Source organism: Alosa alosa, chromosome 21 (assembly GCF_017589495.1).
Source record: "Alosa alosa isolate M-15738 ecotype Scorff River chromosome 21, AALO_Geno_1.1, whole genome shotgun sequence".
NCBI lineage: Eukaryota > Metazoa > Chordata > Actinopteri > Clupeiformes > Clupeidae > Alosa > Alosa alosa.
Window position 1 is genome coordinate 14637839 of NC_063209.1, and position 6362 is coordinate 14644200.

Below are 6362 nucleotides of genomic sequence, written 5' to 3' on the forward strand. Positions count from 1 at the left end.
GTGTAGTGTAATAGGTAAGGGGTACAGCATGGCTACTTAACTCATGGAAGAACAAAACCTTTTGTTTCAATTTCTGCTAATATTGTGTTTGTTTTGTTTTGTCCTCAGTGCCAGAGCTACCGGAAATTTGAGTCCTTCGTGGGAATTGGGTTGAGCCTCACAATACTGTACATACTGTACATAATCATAACTATAGATTAGATTAGATCACAATACTTCACATAATCAAAACTATAGATTATCTTAGATCACAATACTGTACATAATCATAACTATAGATTAGATTTGATCACAATACCGTACATAATCATAACTATAGATTAGATTTGATCACAATACTGTACATAATCAAAACTATAGATTATCTTAGATCACAATACTGTACATAATCATAACTATAGATTAGATTTGATCACAATACTGTACATAATCAAAAGATTAGATTAGATTAGATTCAACTTTATTGTCATTGTGCAGAGTACAAGTACAAAGACAATGAAATGCAGTTTGTGTCTAACCAGAAGTGCAAAAAAGCAGAAAAGTGCAATGTGATATACAAAGTATAGACAGGTGGTGCATAGACAGGAAAGAAGCTTCCTCTGAACCTGCTTGGTTCGGGTGCTGAGAGACCTTTAATGCCTCCCGGAGGGGAGTGGGGTGAACAGTCTGTGGTTGGGGTGAGAACAGACTTTGATGCCATAGTTATACACTATAAGTTGTCAATAAAAATGACATTGACTTACTTTGTCATTTAATCCTTTTCTGTGTCTTAAATGAAGGTGTATATGTTAAAAGTAATTTCACATTCAGTTCGGTATTTGTTAATTTTCATATTATCTCTTAAAAGAAGCCAACATACCATATTCTTGTAAATGTTTAATTTGAATTTAGTTGAAATATATATATATATATATATATATATATATATAAAGGGTATAGACAGAGAGGGTTACAGGTGAGGGAGAAAACCAGTGTATTGGCCATGTGGACCGGGGTATTTGTCTCTAATACGCCATATGCAGCAACTAGGAATAGATCTTCTGTTTCCCCGACCTAAGGCCCCATGCTGCCAAAAAATGAATTGCCGGCAGGCAGCATACCTACAGTATACTCCCGGTTATCCTCCCCCGGCTCCCTTGCTTCTTCAAATACTAAGACATCGTCCCTATACTGCCTGTGTAAACGCAAATAGCCGTCTTCCAGGCAGTACAGGGAGAAATGGGGTGTCTGACTAATGCAGAGAGCTGGCCTTTGTCCACAACACTTCCTCTCCGCGTCTGTGGCCATTTCTCTGCAATTTCCACACCTGCACCACCCCACAGGTAAGCTCTCAGAGGGAGGCCGAACGGAATCATTGATTGATGACAGAGCATCAAAAACCAACCCTGGCTGGCGTGCAAAAAGCTGTCCAGCTAGTTTCCGCAGCTGAAGCTCACTCATTTTTTCAATGAGTTCCTGAAAGTGAAAAAAAAACAACAGCTTTAAGATTAATTTATTTTTGACAAACACACATGTTGTTGCAGCCATCTATTCAGTTGAAATGTTTAGACCTACTCAAGTTACTTCCGTAGATAGCTCTAATAGACTGTACTAGCCTACAAACCTCTGTCTGAACCCTTCTCTGTGTCTGGAGCAAAATGATTCTGTCCTCCTCATCTCTGCCACCTTTCCTGCCTCTGCCACCTCTTCTTCTGCCCCCCCTTCCTCGTCCACCTCTGAGGCGGTGTTGGTAGCTCAAAGCTGATTTCGGACTGAAACAAGGATGAATATTATTCTTATGCTAATCCCTAGTTCAACACTAACAGTATAGCTCACTTAGTAATATGTTATTGTTAGTGTCTGCAAACGGGTTTAGCATAGAGGCCTTCTAACTAATATGATAAAGCAAACTGGCATTCACAACAGTAGCAACACATTTGTTGACGGACCCATGTGATTTTGTGTTGATGATGAAAGGCTACAATCAAATTCGCCTGACAGGCTAAAATTACGTGCGGGTCAGGCCTAGTGCTACAGTGAAACAATGTCGAAAACCGGATAATTCATTATTGTACTACCGTGTCGTCGTCGCTGGCCATGGTAGCAGCAAGTAAAGTAGAAAGAAATATCTGTTAGAAACCTCCATCTCGTGGCATCGAATTTGGTGTGTCTTCATTAGCCTACATCTGGCAACCCAGAAGAGACTCGCGTCTACGTAGTCTTGAGAACGTTCACCAGTGTTTTGATTTTAGCCTACAGAACGTTCGGTAACAATCCTACAAACCGCTCCTTTAAACATTAGTAGGTACAAAGTAGGGCTGTCAAACGATTAAAAAAAATAAATAAAATCTCATATTTTGAAATGAATTAATCTAAATTAATTGAATTTTCCCCCTAAAGACTAAAGCTTTTTTAAAGGGCATATTAAATACAAAATAAATCACCAAATTAAAGTGTATATGTCAGGTTAAAAAAAAAAATTGACAAATGAAGGGACATGAAGCAAGATAGTAGTGAGTAGTGATTTTTCTTGAAAAATCAACTTTAAATACAATAGAACAATATTTACAGTTATTTTTATAACTGAATTTATGAACATTCCAGACACAGTGATGACCTCATAAGAGGGAGTCCAGCAAAGTTGAGCATATAATAGGGGAGGATGGGTTTTAACTTTGAATTTTCTTGAATTTCCCCTTGAGGATCTATCTATCTAACTGCATTTTCTTTTACCAAAAATGTTCTCTATGACATATCAGTGGTTCATAAGCATGAGCCTGACTGGCAGGGACAAAGTAAAGAGGAATAGGCTACAAATATAGGTAAATCATGGCCATCAAATCATCAGTGAGAAATTGATTAGGGGTGTGAGTAGGATCGGATCACTATGTATCATGGCTGTAAAATGGCAGTTGTGTCATTTGCCATCACACAGCTTTCATGTACAACAAGTCAAGTAGAATCAGTAAGCAAATTAATAGTCTGTCTATAGCTAACATTAGTTGATAAGCAGATGTATAGGCTATATATAAAGAGCAAATGTGTGGTAGCACATATACACTGATGGTTTTATAGTCAGGTCTCTAAAGAAAAGCATAATATGCCCATGGTTGGCTGAACACAGATTAATGAGTTGCTTACTGATTCTACTTAGTTTAGGCTATATAATGGCCTATACGTGATGGCAAGTGACACAACTGGCATTTTCAAGCACTGCTACTTACACATATCCTCTTCATCACATTTTAAGATCAATAATGGTTGCCAGTAAAGAAAAAAGGGATCAGGATATTTTTATGTCAGGCAGGTAGTAGACTCTAGCATGACATACTGGAATGAAGTCATGTTTTTGGCCCTATCAGTGTAAAAAAACCTACTGTATGATCCCTTATCCCATGTGTTTTAATTGACCAACTTTGCTGGACTCCCTCTTATGAGGTCATCGTTGTGTCTGGAATGTTTCCTGGAATGTTCATAAATTCAGTTATAAAAATAACTGTAAATATTGTTCTATTGTATTTAAAGTTGATTTTTCAAGATAAATCACTACTCACTACTATCTTGCTTCATGTCCCTTCATTTGTCCAAAATGTTTTTTAACCTGACATACGCACTTTAATGGAGTAACCACAAAGTGTGTATATTTGTGACACAACTGTGCATCATAAACTACACACAGAACTATGTAGTTCCATCAGGCAACTTTTTCAACTTTCTGCCTACAAGCCCCTCATCATTCCTCTCCATCTTCAGTTAACTCTCTGGAGGCTGCAGGTTTCACGGCTTCCGTTATGTGACGTCAGCCCCACACAAAAGAAGTAGGTAAACAAAATGTGTTAATTGTGTTAATATTTTTTTAATGCGTTATGTATTTCAAAATTATTATTATATTATTCTGGACACACCTGTGTGTGTGTTTGTGTCTGATTTCAAAAGTGCAATTTTTTTTCACTTTTGAAAGGTCTGTTTCTTGATAAGTATTATATACTTTGGACATTTTCACCAGATGGCGTCACAAAGAAGTCTTGTAAACATGGGTCCTAAGAGCTTTGATTTCTCTCTCTTATTTTGCCTGAGAAGATAGACTAAATTAGTAAGGTGCGTAAGCCTGGGATCTTCTCACTCTTTCATTCTTCCTGTTCAGAGTGGAGCTGGAAGATAATTTATATATTTATGTCTGTGGCCTCCCAGATTATTTATTTATTTTATGCCCGTCTCCTCCCAGATAATGTAGCTGATTATGGCTCAGTAATTTCCCCTGATCAGGTACACAATGCTAACCTGGCTCTAACATAGCGGCTTGTTAAGAAGCAGTGGGAAAACAACGTAAGCAGTATTAGCGTAGTGTGGTGGAATTGCAAAGGAGGCAGTGTTAGTGTAGCATACTAGGCTTCTGTAGGTGGGACTTGGGTTGCACAGGCCAGCAAGAGTACACATTTTAATGTGCTATGGCAGGCTTGTGTATGGGCATGGCTGGAGGTGCATGTGATGTGTATATGATGTTAGCAGTGGCTCTGGTTCTGTGTATTGCCTTGGCTTGTATAATATGCTCTGTTAGTATGTGTGTAGTATGTTTTATTAGTGTGCAGTGGACTTGTATAGTATACTCTGTTAGTATATAGTGGTTGGGCATGTGTGTAGTATGTTTTATTAGTGTGCAGTGGACTTGTATAGTATGCTCTGCTGGTGTGCATTAGTGGGGTTTTTGCAACCTGGTCTCATTAGCGAAATGTTCCCCTGGGAATGTTTTCACAGACCCAGCCAAATGTACCACCAGATACGTTTTTGAGGTGAAAACTGGCCAACAGTTAGGTCTGATCGAACTAGGTTGTAAATGAGCTCAGAAGTATTCTTTGGCTACAATACCAAAGTTTTTAGTTTTAATAGTGCTTATTTATTGCTATGTTTTACAAAATATAAGGGCACAAACAGGAATTCTGCCATCTATGCCCTGTTAGCTGTGTTAGTATGCAGTGGCAGATCCCTGTTAGCTGTGTTGGTGTGCAGTGCAGGGCCCTGTTTCTTGTTAGCTGTCTGCTGTGTTAGTGTGCAGTGGCAGGGCCCTGTTAGCTGTGTTAGTGTGCAGTGCAGGGCCCTGTTTCTTGTTAGCTGTGTGCTATGTTAGTGTGCAGTGGCAGGGCCCTGTTTCTTGTTAGCTGTCTGCTGTGTTAGTGTGCAGTGGCAGGGCCCTGTTAGCTGTGTTAGTGTGCAGTGCAGGGCCCTGTTTCTTGTTAGCTGTGTGCTGTGTTAGTGTGCAGTGTCGAGCCCTGTTTCTTGTTAGCTGTCTGCTGTGTTAGTGTGCAGTGGCAGAGCCCTGTTAGCTGTGTTAGTGTGCAGTGGCAGGGCCCTGTTTCATGTTAGCTGTGTGCTGTGTTAGTGTGCAGTGGCAGTGCCCTGTTGGCTGTGTTAGTGTGCAGTGCAGGGCCCTGTTTCTTGTTAGCTGTCTGCTGTGTTAGTGTGCAGTGGCAGAGCCCTGTGTGCTGTGTTAGTGTGCAGTGGCAGGGCCCTGTTTCATGTTAGCTGTGTGCTGTGTTAGTGTGCAGTGGCAGTGCCCTGTTGGCTGTGTTAGTGTGCAGTGCAGGGCCCTGTTTCTTGTTAGCTGTCTGCTGTGTTAGTGTGCAGTGGCAGAGCCCTGTGTGCTGTGTTAGTGTGCAGTGGCAGGGCCCTGTTTCTTGTTAGCTGTGTGCTGTGTTAGTGTGCAGTGGCACGGCCCTGTTTCTTGTTAGCTGTGTGCAGTGGCGGGCCCTGTTTCTTGTTAGCTGTGTTAGTGTTCAGTGGCAGAGCACTGTTAGCTGTGTTAGTGTGCAGTGGCAGGGCCCTGTTTCTTGTTAGCTGTGTGCTGTGTTAGTGTGCAGTGGCAGGGCCCTGTTAGCTGTGTTAGTGTGCAGTGGCAGGGCCCTGTTTCTTGTTAGCTGTGTGCTGTGTTAGTGTGCAGTGGCGAGGCCCTGTTTCCTGTTAGCTGTTAGCTGTGTGCAGTGATTGATGTGTCTCCTCCTGGGCTGCTGCTCGGCGGGCGCTGCTGTTTGTTTGTTTACACTAATGGGTCCAGTGACCTGTCAGTCCACGCTCTGGCTCGGGGAGACGACCGCCGGAGCAGCGGGGTGTGATCCATTGATTACCATTCGATGCATCTTCCTGCTCGGAGAAAGCTGTCAGGAAGGGCCAGACAGAAAGCAGAGATGTGAATGAAGGCCTGCACACCGGCGGAGATGAGACAAAGGCCCATTAAAGCTAAGCTTTGATTGGTATTGATGGAGGTGGGGGGGCAAAGCAGACAAAAACCAAAGAAGCAAAGCTCATCTTTGTTTTCTTTCTTTGAGGAAATAGATTTCAAATATAGCGCCATGATTATCAGAAAACAATGGGCCCCTCGCAAGAAGGAA